Source organism: Echinops telfairi, unplaced genomic scaffold (genome assembly GCF_000313985.2).
Source record: "Echinops telfairi isolate 266 unplaced genomic scaffold, ASM31398v2 ScPeMD7_31;HRSCAF=116, whole genome shotgun sequence".
NCBI classification, from domain to species: domain Eukaryota; kingdom Metazoa; phylum Chordata; class Mammalia; order Afrosoricida; family Tenrecidae; genus Echinops; species Echinops telfairi.
The window spans coordinates 34786210-34801362 of record NW_022103928.1 but is presented as its reverse complement, the minus strand read 5'-3'; positions in this window follow the sequence as shown (position 1 = coordinate 34801362).

Genomic DNA, 15153 nt, shown 5'->3' with positions numbered 1-15153 from the left:
TACAACAGATAAGAGATCTTGACACATGGAATCCAGGACAGATAAACCCCTCAGGAACAGTAATGGGAATAGTCCCACATTGAGGATACGGGGAAGGTGGGGGGAGAAAGGGGAACCAATCGCAATGATTGACATATAAAACCCCCCACCCCTACCCAGGGTGATGAACAATAGAAACATGGGTGAAGGGAGACAGCAGATGGCATAAGATATGAAAATAATAATTTACAATTTATCAAGGGTTCATGAGGCTGGGAGAGTGGGCCAGGGAGGAAAAAAAATAAGGAGCTGATAGTAAGGGCTCAAGTAGAAAGAAAATGTTTTGGAAATGATGCTGGCAACATATGTACAAATGTGCTTGATACAACTGATGTATGGATTGTTATAAGAGCTGCAAGAGCCCTCAATAAATGATCAAAAATTAATTAATTTAAAAAAATAAGACCCTCTGGAGATTTTTACTCCCTATTTTTGACAAACTAGATATCCTCCAAGGGAAACACACACACAGTATTTACCACAGCAATCGGGGACCAGCCAGAGCAGAGATTAGTGACGTACAGTGGTGTCTACTCAAGGTCATAAGCAGTCTGGAACTTGTAGTTAATATTTCTGTAGAATACCTGAAATGATCTCCCTCCAGCAAACTGGGGCACTTGGCTTTTCCGCATCCTACCACATGGCAAAGGAAGCTGGGGCTGTAATTAGTACATCTACTTGATCCCTCTGTTCTAAAATCCATCGCAATGGCTACACAGAACTCAGACAAAATTCATCATTCAAGAGTTTATTAAAGAAGTTGACAGGTTGTAACGCCAGTGAAAAATGCTCAACATAGGGCTGTGTACCAGGACATATTACAAAGTTATTTCAGGTCTGCCAAAAACACCCAAAGGACCAGACCACTCTGCTGTAAGCCTGAGAGCATTGAGCTCAAACTCCATGGATCAGCAAACCCAGCTCCCTCAATCTAAGTGTCTGAAGGATCCCATTCCCATAAGCTGCAGCCTCACAAGCACTCAGCTCCACTCCCTTAGTTCAGCAAGTACAGCTTCCCCAATTAAGTGCCCAAAGGGACCCCACTCCACAAGCCAGCATCCTGCACAAAAGCACTGAGCTTTACTTGCTTCATGGGTTGGGAAGTCCACCACTGTTCCACGTTCTGGCTCCTGGTTGTAGCTATCTTCTGGTGTCAGGAGCTTCTAGGAGCTCAGGGATCTCAGGTTCAGAGGATGTGTGCTCCACTCCTGGCTCTTGCTGGTAATGAGATCCCTCCTGCTAGTCAGAGGGCTCATTTTATCCTCAGCAGGGTGGCATTCCAGAGGCTCCTGTTCACAGGTGAACCTATCTGTAACTTCTCCCATCTTCTTACCAGACTCATGCAGGAAAAGGTCATTTGGTGAGATTTAGAGACCTGGGCTTAAAAGCCACATTAAATAATTCACTGCCTCTGCAGTCGCGATTCTATTCTTTGGCAGACAGTGATGATGATAAAGAAGTGCCAAGCTAGAATTGTGAGACCTCCAAACAGGAAAAAGAACTGAAACATGATGGGAAAGCGGGGTGAGTGCCTTTGTCACACCTCTTAATTCTCTTCCCCTTTACACCATGCCTATTCCCTCTCTTGAGTTCATTGTCCTCCCCCTATACACGGATCTGGATTTTATTTTTATGAAGTTTCACCTGCACAGTGGCTGCACAAAATATGTGATCTTCTTCCAGCTTGTCCATGAATAACCCTGAAAATAAAATGGTTTGTGTATAGGTCATTCAACAATGAGTGTCCGTAGTGGGTTAGCAGTAGACTAGATTTTACACTGTGACCTAACCGACAGCCTCAAGTCCTACCACAAGTCCAGCTGTTGCTAGCTGTGCCAAGAAGGTCTGACTGCAGACACCTGACTATATCAAATAAAAATTTGAAATTTAGTGGTTCACACAACCACAAGTGGCCCCACCAGAAAAACGACCCAGTGACTGACTGCTGTAAAGATGCTAACCTAGGAGCCCCTAGTTTCTGGGAGTTTCCATCGAATTGAACTAACACAACGACAGTTATCTACTAACAGTATTGAACACTGATTCAACACTAATGGCTAAAGTCCTTAGGAACTGTGGGATGACATCATATACCGCTAAAGCAAAGGTCATTAAAATGACAAAAAAAAGAAAGGCCAAATGATGTGAGAAAAGACTCTGAAACTTGCTCTTCGGGCCAGGAGTAACTGAAGCAAATGGAAGAAATATTGAAGTGAAAGGGCGGTACACGAGGAAATGGAATCCATGATAGTACATTCAGGGCTTTCAGTGGATGAGTTCAAGCAAATGTTTCTGAACTAGTCAATGTAAAACAGATTACTCTGTACACTTCCATCCAATTCACAATGAAGGGGGTGCGGCGTGAATCGAGATTTCAAAGGGCAGCTGGAGAAGACAAAATAGTACAATGAAACATGCATAGACGGAGTTAGAAATCCAAAGAGTAAGAACACAGCTGATATTTCTCGAGCTGAAAGAGTTGAAGGGAAAAACTCAACTCTTGAGTTGCCAAAGAATTCTAAGAGCAAAATATTTAATGATACAGGAAGCATCAAAAGGAGATGGAAGGAATACAAAGAGGCACTGAGCCAAAAAGAAAGGATCAACATTCCAATCCTTTGGGATGTAGCACACGATCAGTACCCAACACACTGAAGGCAGGGGCCCAAGCTGCGCTGAAGGCATGGTGAAACACAAGGCCCCAGGAATCGATGGGATAAAGATAGAGCTATTTCAATAATGAATCCAGGGTTGGAGGTGCTGACTTGTATACGCCAGGCCATATGGTAGACATCTACTTGACCAAATGACTGGAGTAGATCCATATCTAAGCCCATTCCAAAGAAAGATGATCCAACAGAATTGTTATGTTACAGAACAAGATCATTACTACCCCACACAAGTAAAATTTTTCTGAAGATAATTCAAAAAAGGCTACAACAGTACATCACGAGAGAACTGCCAGGATTTCAAGGTGGATTCAGAAGAGGGTGTGAAACATTACTGATGTCACATGGATCTTGGTGGAAATCAGAAACTACCAGGGGAGAGGAGGGGAGGAAGGCAGACAACAGAAACAGTGGGGAAGGGAGACAGCGGTCGGTGTAAGACATGAAAATAATCATTTATAATTTATCAAGGGGTCACGAGGGAGAGGGAGGGAGAAAAGAGGAGCTGATACCAAGGGCTCATTAGAAAGTAAAGGTTTAGAAAATAATGACAGCAACATATCTACAAATATGCTTGATACAATTGATGTATAGATTGTTATTAGAGTTACAAGAGCCCCCCCAAAAAAATGATCTTTTAATAACATAAAAGAAAGAAAAACTGCAGAAAGATGTTCACCTGTGTTTTATATTGACTAAACAAAAACATCCCAGAACACTTACTATGTTCCTGTGGTACCTAGACATAGGCCAAAGAGCAATCATTTGAATAGAGCAAGGGGGACACTGCCTAGTTTAAAATCAAGAACGGAGTGCTCAGAGTTGCATCGTTTCACCATACTCATTCAATCTCCATGCTGAGCAATTAATCAGAAAAGCTAGACTCTATTCCAAAGAATGCAGCTTCAATATAGGAGAAAGACTCTTGAACAAACTGTGCTATGTGTTTGACACAACCCTGCTTGCTGAAAGTGAAGAGGATTTGAAGTATTTATTGATGAAGATAAGACTACAGACTTCAGTATGGTTTATACCTATATGAATTACACTTCAACATATAGAAAACAAAATTCTTCACAACATCATGATAGAGTAAAAAAATAGTGAATTTGACGAGGATTTCATTTTACTCGGATACACAATCAATGGCCATAGAAGAAGCCGTCAGGAAATAAATTCCATTGGGCAAATAAATCTGTTGCAAACAGTGTCAATGTGAAACAGCAAAGTTGTCACTCTGAAGACTGAGCTGTGCCTCCCTCAAGTCATTGTATTTTCGGTCACCTCCTATGCTGGACAATGAATAGGGAAGACTGAAGAATCGATGCCTTTGAATTATGGTGTTGAAGAAAAAGATAAAATATATCATGAAGTTCCAGATGAATGAACACATTTGCCTTGGAAGAAGTACAGCCAAAATGCCCTTTAAAACTGAGGATGGTGAGATTTTATCTTACGGTCATGTTATCAAGAGGAACCACCTATCCCTGGAGAAGGACATCATGCTTGACAAAGGAGAGGGTCCGAGAAAAAGAGGTGGACCTTCAACAAGCGGGACAGACACAATGGCTACAACAAGGGGCTCAGACGTGGCATCAATGGTGAGAATGGCACAGGGCCGGGCAGGGTTGTGCGCAGGGTTGTCATGAGCCAGAAGAGACTCAGTGCCCGTAACAGCAACAGCAAATGGCATCCCGGTAGAATGGATGGATGGGCTACGACAGGAATAATGCCACTGCTAAAAATAGAATTGGACTTTGCATTTGCAGCACAAACTCTTCCCTGCCTTTCAGGACAAGTACTAATGCTTTAAATAATTCACTGCAATTCTGTCCAATTAAACTTATCTGCTTGTGCAATATGGGTGTAGTACTTATAAAAATATTTTGTATAAAATGCCAGTGTTATTTTTTATTATGTTCACGGGTAGCTAAGAAATATTTACATAAGGATGTTAAATTTGATCACCAACTGAATGTTTTTTCTATTGGTGTTCTTATAACACCATTTTATTTGTGTTTTAACTAATTTGTATGGCTTTTCCACTTACTGATTTTATGAGAATATCTCTTGCTTTTCCAACTGTAGATGTACTTCAAGCTACAACTAAAAAGTTATATAGTTTGTAAGTGTGCCTTATCATTAGTATTTTACAGTTAAACAGTAAAAAGGCAATTAAACCAAAATCCATTTTGGTTTGCCTTATACCAATGTTGAAGTTAAAAAAAAAAAGGAAGGGTCTCAATTTTCAATAGCGTATTTGCAGGGGTCACTTTGTAGGCCACAATATACGGAGGGGGTTGGGTACTGAGACTATAGCACCTTAAAACTTACTTAGAAAATACTTTGGTTTTTAAGCAAGCAAGATGGATAATTTTGGTTATTTCAAGAACTAATAATAAAAATTCTGCAACCCTGAAAACAATCATAACTTAACTGAGTTTAAAGATGAACTTGTTTCATATTATATTAAGTCACATTAACTTGCCTGCTTTATCTAATAGTTGAACTATTTAATCCTGTTGGCAAAAATGTTTTGTTTTGCTTTGTTTTGTTTTGTTTTTTTCACAAGACAGAAAGGAACATTCTTGCAGTTCACAATTAACTGGTTCTGATGTTTAACTTTGAGGAGGCCCAAGTACTTAGAGATAAAGAACCTTTGACAAAATTCAAAACATATCTGCTGAGTTTAAAAAACTAAGGCACACACAACCTGAGGACCACAGATAGATGTCAAACTAGTGCATGACCATCCTGGCAAAAACGCACCCATCATTAACTGTGTACAGCCCAAAGTTTGCACCACAATACCCTGTCACAATTAGGAAAGGAAGGACATGACAAGTCATTAAGATCATGGACTGTGATATTAGTCACAAGATTAAATTCCACCTCCCTTCTTACCAGCCATGTGATCATTAATTATACCCTCCTTTGAGCTCAGCTTCCTTCCAGTAAAAACTGTGGGTAATGAAGGCAACTACGTCATAGACTGGTTAAGAGGGAGAAATAAAACAATACGATAGCGCATGTACAGCTTCTTGCAAGGTGTCTGGAAAAGAGCACTAGATAAGCTGTATCATTATCTTGTAAATGAAACTGTAAATCAGTACAGCTTGACACAACTCCTAAAAGCAAGTCCTGAGTTCATACACTGAAACATGTGACTTAAGATTTTACTTAGGTTTGTCTGAGAACAACAACAAAACTTTAATTCTGATTGTTGTTTTCTTTAGCTCTTAATTATATGTAGTAGTAAATATTCACTTCCAATTTTTAAAAAACGTCAAATGATATGAAACATTAAAGAACTACATAGTCACAGATATATTGTTTTAGTTCTTCATGCCCTCCAACTTCTCCAGTATACTTTTTTAAAACAGACAAACATAAAAACACATTATTTTAGGATTTCTAGTAGTAATGCCTTCCTGAAACACAAGCTAGAGGACGAATAAAGCAGCTGCTGTGAATTCTGGCTCTCTGAATCTGATTCCCAAAGCATGCAAATTCTTGAAGTACCTCCAAGCCCTCCAACTGGTTCACTCTGATTCGATGCCCTGCTAAGAATTTGTATTTCCACCCTGTGTAGACGGTCTCAGAGTGTGCATTTCAACAAGATTCCCAAGTGATTTTTACCTACAGTTCATACATGTAAGAGTCTGTTTCAAACAATGTACTTAAACATGTTTGAAATCAATGGAAGGCAACTTCTGAGGAAATCTGCCGTGCCAGTGAAATTTGAAGCAGAGAATTCAGTTTAGAAGGTGGCCATTTTTTGAAGTTCTGAATGGGTAATCTTGATAATTTCCTGGAAAGACACCCATGTGCACCACTCGGAACTCCTTTGAAACACTAATACAGGAGTTAACTCATCGAGTTGTTGCTGGGTGCCATTGAGCCAGCCCTGACTAGTCGGATCCTATGTACCACGGAAGCAAGGACTCCTGGCCCTGCACCACCCCTCACCATCCTATGGGTGAACCCACTGTTGCAGTCAGTAAGTCAATCCATCTCTTTGACAGTCTTCCTCTTTTTCAATGAACCTCTACTGTATCACTCACTGCTGCTGAGTGAATTCCAACTCATAGCAATCCTGCAGGACAAAGCAAAACTGCCCTTCTAGATTTCAGAGGCGGTAAATCTTTACCAGAACAAAAGGCCTCATTTTCCTACTGCTGTGTGACTGATGGGTTTGAAATGCGGACCTTGTGGTTAGCAGCCCAATGCATAATCCACTACACCACCAGAACTACTAATGTTAAACAGCTATAAAAGATAAAACTGACATAGGCATCAAAGACTTTTAGTTCTGAGAAGGTAGAGATCATTGTGGTTGGTGTTGTCTAGAAAGGATCACAATGGGAAAATGGCATGGAATATTATTTGAAGAAAAATGAGCAGTATTCAGTTATGCTCAAAAAAGGTGAGTGACATTTCATTTTCAACTAAAATCCTATTATTTTTACAGGATGTGTCAGTGTGTGTGTGTCTGTGGGGATCAGGGTAGGTGGGTGGGGGTTCAAAGCTCATTTGGACACTGTAACAGGCTCTGCTCAAGGTGGTAAATTCAGAGTGGGATACTTCAGGGTTGGAGTGACTACAGATGAAAAGAGAAATGGGGGCTTTACAGATCACAGGAAGGGGATACCAAACACTAGGGCAGCAGAATCCAGGCTTTGCTTGTACAATCAAGCATTTTCTACTTACTTCCATACCCCTCTATTAATATTGCCAAGATCAGCTTTGACACATATAAAAGTTCTAGTCAACACAAGTGGTAGACCAACACAGAATATGATTTTGCTTCTACAGTAAACATTTTATATTAATAGATTTTACAATCACTAAAAATATTTCTTTACTCATGCAAGATGACATTTAAAGAACAGACCTACATGGCAAAGCCTAAAAGTTTCGTGTTCCCAACCCGTCCCCTGCTACTCTACATGCCACTTGTGTGAAGGTGTGTCTGTGATCTAATAGAGTGCCCCAGGGTTCAGATTTCTTCAAGCGAACAGAAATGGTACAAACGTTTATTCTCTCTGGAGCACGGATGGGGAGCCGAAAGAACCAAGCAGTGTGGCTCTAACGTCCATGTGCATGTGAACCGCCTGGAGGGCTGCACTTCTACCCAGTTCCCACATCAGAGTACCACAGAGAGAGTCCTGAGGATTAAAAAAGCACGTTTTAAAAATCCTCTGTGCATTATAAAGAATAAACAAGGGGAACTGTGTTTGTTATCACGACCCCTGGGATCAGAAGAGTGAAAAAAGCCTCAGAGACACACATCGGAAGCTTGCATTGCTTATCTACTTGCAAAAACCACAAAGGGAAAACTGCAAGTGAAATAGAACACAAAGATAGGTCATATATCTGCCTAATTCCTCAGTGACGCTACCTCGTGAGCACTCAAAAGCTATGGTACATATTACTCAGAAGTAGCTACAGAATGGTTTAAGCCAAGGTGCAAATCCCAAATGCCACTGAAAGCAGAAATATGAATACATGTAAGGTGTTCAGAAGTTGCACATTGGGAGTTGGGGGGAGAAGTGTCTCTAAGAAACTGGAATTTGTGTGCCCTGCTTAAGGCACAGAAATTTAAATCAATAAGTCCTCTAGTCTCTGTTGATCAAACTAAACCCAGGATGGCCTCTAAATTTGAAACCCTTAGCTTAAGTGTTTGGCTGCACTGAGTGAAGGGATGTAATCACTCCCCCAAAAAAGAGCAAAACTCTCAACTTGGTGATTTCATAGTATTTACCCCAAACTGTTGTTGTAGTATCTGCTAATAAGCAAACTGCTTGATACTGATATATTCCTCTTTAATTATGAACCCTGAAAATACACTCATTAAATTTAGTTGAGTTGAAATCTAATGTCAAAGTCTAATAACAAACACAGAGCACAACTGCTCCCTAGGATTTCTGAGTCTATAAATCTTTACAGAAGCAAACTGCTCATCTTTCTTCCTTAAAGTGGTTGAACCACTAACCTTCTGGTTAACAATCTAATGCTTAATTCACTGAGTCACCAGGTCCCCTTGCATGCTATACATCAAGCCAAACCCACTGCCATCGAGTCAACTTAACTTTATAGAATTTTCAGGACTTCACATCTTTATGGAAACAACTCATTTTACTCTCATGGAATTGCTCGTGAGTTTGAACTGCCAACCTTTCAGTTAGCAGCCCAAGTCTAAAGCACAGTGCTGCCAGGGCTCGTTTGCTTGCTATAGAGCAGGCAGTAATTAAATCTTGGTTGGATAGGTGGGTGGGTGGATGGATGGATGGATGGATGCATACAAGCATTCTTACACATTCTTGTATTAGCCCCACTTAGAGTTATCTACCTTTCTTGGGTTTGTGCCTTATCTTCACAGATTGATTGCAAAGCCTCTGAGTCATGTACAATTCTGCATTCCACAGAGCACCTTACAGCATACTTTAAAGATACAGCAAGATGCCTAATAACAACGTGTAGCATTATAATACTTTTAACTCAAGACAGTATCCCCACCTAGGTCTGAACTGACCTGGCTCATTCTAGAGCTGATTCTCAAATTGCATCAGACTCACCTGGAGAGCTTGTTAAACCATAGACTGCCAGGCCTCACTCAGAGTATCTGATTCCTTAGGCCTAGACTGTTGTTATGGTTGTTAGGTATCATAGAGTCGTTTCTGACTCGTGAACAAAATACTGCCCCGTCAGCCCTGTGCCATCCCACAATTGCTCTTATTTTGAGCCCACTGTTGCAGCCACTGTGTCAAACTACTTTGCTGGGCTAGGGCCCAAATTCACTCTATTTCAAACAAGTTCTCAGGTGATGGTTATGCTGCTCATTCTGGGGCCAGGCTTTTCAAACCACTGTCGTGGCACACTCCCTCGAAACTCCATCAAGCAACATGGTCAAATTCACCTCATCTCATTCTATTTTCCCCTCAGTTATACATAGGTTTCAGTGATTATGTGATGATGCTCTCCATGGTTTTTAACAATGTGGTTCCACCTGCACTGGCATAAATAGATCTTTTCATGATTCAGAAATCTGTCATATTCTTGTTGGAGGTACATGTATTAACATGGAAACTTTTCATGATATATTACTGCCTGAACAACACAACAACTAATAAGCTGTGTTTCAGAACAAATGCATTATTGGTCTAAAGTCTGGATGGATCGATGGAGGGAGGGAGGGAGGGAAATGAGTGGGTAGGTGGATGAATATTAAACAAACTGAAAGGATATAAATTAAAATAATAGCGGTTATTTCTGGTAGTGGGATTATTTGTGTTTCTTGCCAAATGTTTTTCCATTAACATCACTACCTAGTAGGGGAAAAATAAGTGGCTTGTCCTTCAAAATATTTGAGGGAAAATATGCTTTCTGAAAATCTTTTGATAATATTTTTATTGGCTACATTCATTGTCATTTATCCCAGAGTTAGTGTTATACAATAGTAAAATAAACACATTTTGAGTACAGAAACATAGGCAAATTACATTCTCTGAGTTATACCCACACATCTGTAAACTAGAGATAACATCTGTCCCATCTTTTCAGTGAGTCCTCAAGAGTAAATCAAATAATTTATGTGAATGAGTTCTTGACAACATCGAAGCACTAATACAATGAGAGGAATGGTTTTTAAAAGGCCTGAGAGATATTGATTTGGCAGCTCAGTTCCATTTGGAAACTCAGCTGTTGTTTTTTGTTGTTGTTGTTGTTCCCCCTACTTAGAGAGTACTATATTTCAAAAAGGCAAGAAGAATTAGTGTATTAAATTTTCATATAATCCAATTTTTTTAATGTATACATGGAAAAGGATCACACCCTCGAGTAACCTGCAGTCCACTCCACCTAAAAACCAAGTGAGCTACTCCTGCCAGCTAAGGAAAAATCAAAGAAATGCATACCAAACATACTTCTCCAGCTCTACAACACGAGTCTAATTACTAAGGCTTTCTTCTCAAGTTAGCCGATAAAACAAGGAGTGCATATTCTCTTCTCTGCTTTGACAAAGTTCATTTCATACACAGTTTTAATTTATAAGCTATATAACAAGTAACTTATGCATTCAAAGAGCATTTACTGAACTGTATGTCAGGGAGAATTGACTAAATTATAAACCCTACCCAGGCATTCCTTCGAATGAAAAACCCAGCAGAAAACTGGAAAATATTAGTAACGGTGCTGTGCTAGAGCTGCAAGCACACCAGTTCCCAGGAGAACAGAGAGTGGGGACAACTTGGGCGGGGAAAACAGGACCCAAGAGCAAAGAAAACCCTTTCAATACCCTCCATCCACAAACCAACCCACTGCCATTGAGTGCAGTCCAACTCACAGTGAGCCTTCAGGGCAGAGGAGAACTGCCCCCATAGGATTCCCAAGGCTGCAAATATTTATGGAAACAGACTGCCACATCCTTCTGCCAGGGAGCCACAGGAGGGTTTGAACTGCCGACTTTTTGGTTAGCAGTTGAGGACTTAATCACTGCCCCACCAGGTCTGCCTAAGTACTTTCGAGCATCTTGAACATATCTCTAGAGTGCAGTCAGTTGTGCCCACATTCCTGGCAGACTTTGGAGGACTGGCAACCCTCTGTCCTTTTTCCACCCTGAAATTCCTGAAGACACACATTATCAAAAGTAAAAACCTCCACTATCCATCTCAAAGTAGATGATGCAAAGAAGATGTGATCTTCAATCACACGTTTGCTAGGCAGTCAGCTGCACTGCACATTCAGGTATCAGATATTCATCATTAAAATTAAAATAGTCCCTTTTCAATGACAGCAGCTACTTCTATTGGTCATTATTTACACTAAAAGTCACAAAACAACGTGAACTGTAACTGTACCGGGCAGACAACAACCTCTTTATTATTCATTCACCAACAAGCTGCGTATAATTTTTTGGCAAAAACTCTAAAGAGCATTCCTGCATCTGCCAGATTCAGTCAAATCAACAGTAAGTCCCATGACAATGACTAAAGCACACAAGAATACTGGCTTCAAATGCATTTTTAAATGGATGGTTAGTAGGAACTATTACTAAATTAAACGTTGTTCCACAGGTTTATTTAGCGAGTGTTGATATGTTTACATTTTCTGCTGCCTGTTTGGGGTGATTATAAGGCCAGGTATCTGCCTTGATCTTCTGGAGGGTTAGGCAATGACAGGACTTGTCCTGTGGCCTCGGCCACTAGCATAAGACAAGACATGCTAACACTGTCAGGCATTATCTGGCTGGACAACAGTGGGGAAGAAACAGAAGAATAATGAAAAAACATGAGAAGGCTTCAGGAAGAGCAGAGGGGAAATTACTTTGCAATTTGTAAAAGGTATTAAGCCATGCAAATCTTTTTTCAAATGTGCCGTGCACAATGCCCTTTCAATTAGGCTGATGGCTGTTATAATCCCTTAGTATTTCCAAGTAAATAAAAGGATGACCTTTTAAGATTATGTTGAATCTTCTAGATTGCTTACAAATAGTAAACAGTTGACTAAAACACATAGCAGAAAGGGAAATTAGCCTGAATTTATTAAACCTTAACACCAATCCCACTTCCATCTCAGTTCACAGTAATCCTACAGGACAGGATAGAACTGCTCTGTAGCGTTTCCAAGAGTATAAATATTTATGGGAACAGACAGCCTCATCTCCCTCCTGAGGAACATCTGTATAGGTGTGAACCACCAGCCTTGCAGTTAGCAGTCCAACACTTAACCCACATCACCCTACACGAACCTATACATTAACAAAGTCATTCTGAAAAGATAGCATTTCACTTTAAAAGAATACTGCAGGAAACTGCATTAGAAGGAAGGAAATGGATCAAACTGCAAAGGTTACCACTGAAGTCTCCTAAAAACATGGCAACCAAGTTTTCCTTTCTCTAATGATCTCTACGAAGAGGCTTTCATACTAAAAAAAAAAAAAAGTAATTGTATCTAATGAAGTATCTGATAAACCAAAATTTTAAACTATTTAAAAATTACTTTCAGAAAGAAAAGCAAGCTAATAAGCTATGAATATTTAGAACAACATGTAAATAAAGGTCTTACTATTTCTATGGCATCTTCTTATGTCTCAATTATCCTTAACCCTGGATCATGTCCCAAAAAAGTACAAGGTATTAATAATTGCTTATAATGGACTTATGGAATGCTCATTATTGTGCTAGCTATTGTTCTAAGAGCTCTATATGCAATCTCCACAATCACCCTGAGATTGAGCTACAGTGATGATCCCTATTTCTAGGTGGGAAAACGGGCAAGAGAAGGCCTAGAGCCATGCCCAAGATCACAGAGCCAAAAAACTAAGAGCTGAGTGGTAGAGCCAGGCCTGGACATACATGCAGGCTATCAGCTTCCAGGAGCTCGACTCCATTACACAGAGCAACATGAGAAGACAACGTTTTGTTGATGACACCTTGCAATCAGGTGACAGGCCCAGGATGGGAACTGAGATGGAGGAAAGAAAGTTGGCACCTACATATCCTGTCTGGTAGCAGCTGATGAATGGTTTATTGTTCTAGCTTCCTTCTCACATCTCCATTTGTGGCTTCCCATTCCTTTCTCCTTCCTCACACTTTATTTTTCTTCCCTTTATCTTCGGCTCATTAAATAACTCCACTAGCTTAAAGGGGCAGCACTGCACCCTAAAATGTTCTAGCCATGATACTTATCCTAGAAGTTGTTGAAACGGAACAGGACCTCTGGGGCCATCGAGTTGAGCTTCAATTTATGAGAAAGCCCAGATAGGACAAGCCAGCATGAGTCACATAGAAAGTTACTAACTCCGGAGTAAAGCACAAGTCCTTTGGTTCTTCTCACTAGAATTTTTATTTTGGAGTATTCATGAACAACTCGGCTAATTACCACCAAGAATCATTCATATTTATTATTTAGTTACAGTCTACTAAACCAATCAAATACCATTCACCTATGAAGTAAAACCTAACCAAAGCCACTGTCACTGACACTCTAAAGGACAGACCAGAACTGCTCCTTAGCATTTCCAAGACTGTAAAATTTGACAAGAGCAACCAGCCTCAACTGTTTCCACCCAGAGTGGCATGTGGGTTTGAAAATTCTTTCACTTCTTGCTCTACTAAGTCCTTCAACGGTGACGATCAACAACAAGGCCATTGCCATGTCCCTGTCAAGAAAAGGAGGGAAGGGCTATGAGCTTGTTGGCCTCTCAAAGGATATTGATCAATGCCCTACTAGCTGTCACTGTGCCTCCACTAGTTGCAAGAGAAATAAGGTTCTGGGTGTGGGATCCATCTCTTCATGAAACAAAATTGAGGCTGAGTTAATAAGGGGGTAATGGAGGGAAAGCTATCTTCTTGGCAACCAGTAATGTCCAACAATCAAGTCTCACCTTATCTGAGAAGTTACTACCTAAGACTGTAATCTTAGTATAATAATATCTTCAATTGAAATTCTCTAAGAATTGGGGTAATTTTTATCACTTTGCTTCGGTTATTGAATTCAGTACTTTTACACTGACTAAGAATAATGGCTTTCCTAAGCAATTGCATTTAAATAGATTTAAGGGAAATAGGGAACCTACATTAAGGCATCAACTGTTTAAAAAGGCTTTAGCACACTGTGAATTGTGTGAATGAAAGCTACCAATTTAAGATGCTATACTTTTTGTGGTTACAACTCTGCCACTACCTGTATAATCACAAATGAGACTCTCTATGTAGATCTCTAGGCTATCACTGAAGGAGTTAAAGAATGGGTTCTGATTAGGTGCCAATAAAATGGTTTTTAAAGTACAGCCAAAAAAAAAAAAAGCATCTCCTTGGTAACACTTTGTGGGCTCCCATCTCTTATCAAACACACTTAATTTGACTTTAAATAGTCTAGAGTTTGAGATCAGTATTTCAAATTGAACTCAATCATCCAGCTTATAGCATCATTCTTGACTTGAAGTTTTCTGTAATGCATTTTTTTCAAATACTTTTGGAATTTCCATAGATAGTAAAATGGAACTAGAATTTGAATTTTTAAAGACTATTTATATCACCTGATATATATCCTGGTGGCACAGTGGTTACACGTTGGCCTGTGATCTGCAAGGTCAGCAGCCACTCCTTGGAAGAAAGAGGAGGCTTTCTACTCCCATGAAAAGTCACAGTCTCAGAAACTCACAGGGGCAGTTCTACCCTGTCCTGTAGGGTCAATAGGAGTTGGCATCGACTCCATGTCAGTGAGTTTTGTTTTATTCTTATCACCATCATCACCAGGGCAGATTCAGAGGTTCAGTGATCTGTCCAGCGCCACAAAACAACAACTAACAGATTCAGAGTCCTCTCATCCAATTGCCGGGGCTCTTAACCAGCACATTCTATGGTAATCATCCCCAGGTGGTCTCTCTTCAGGAATCAGCGCAAATCTTGAACTCACTGCCCCTGCTTCAGCACCGCAAGAA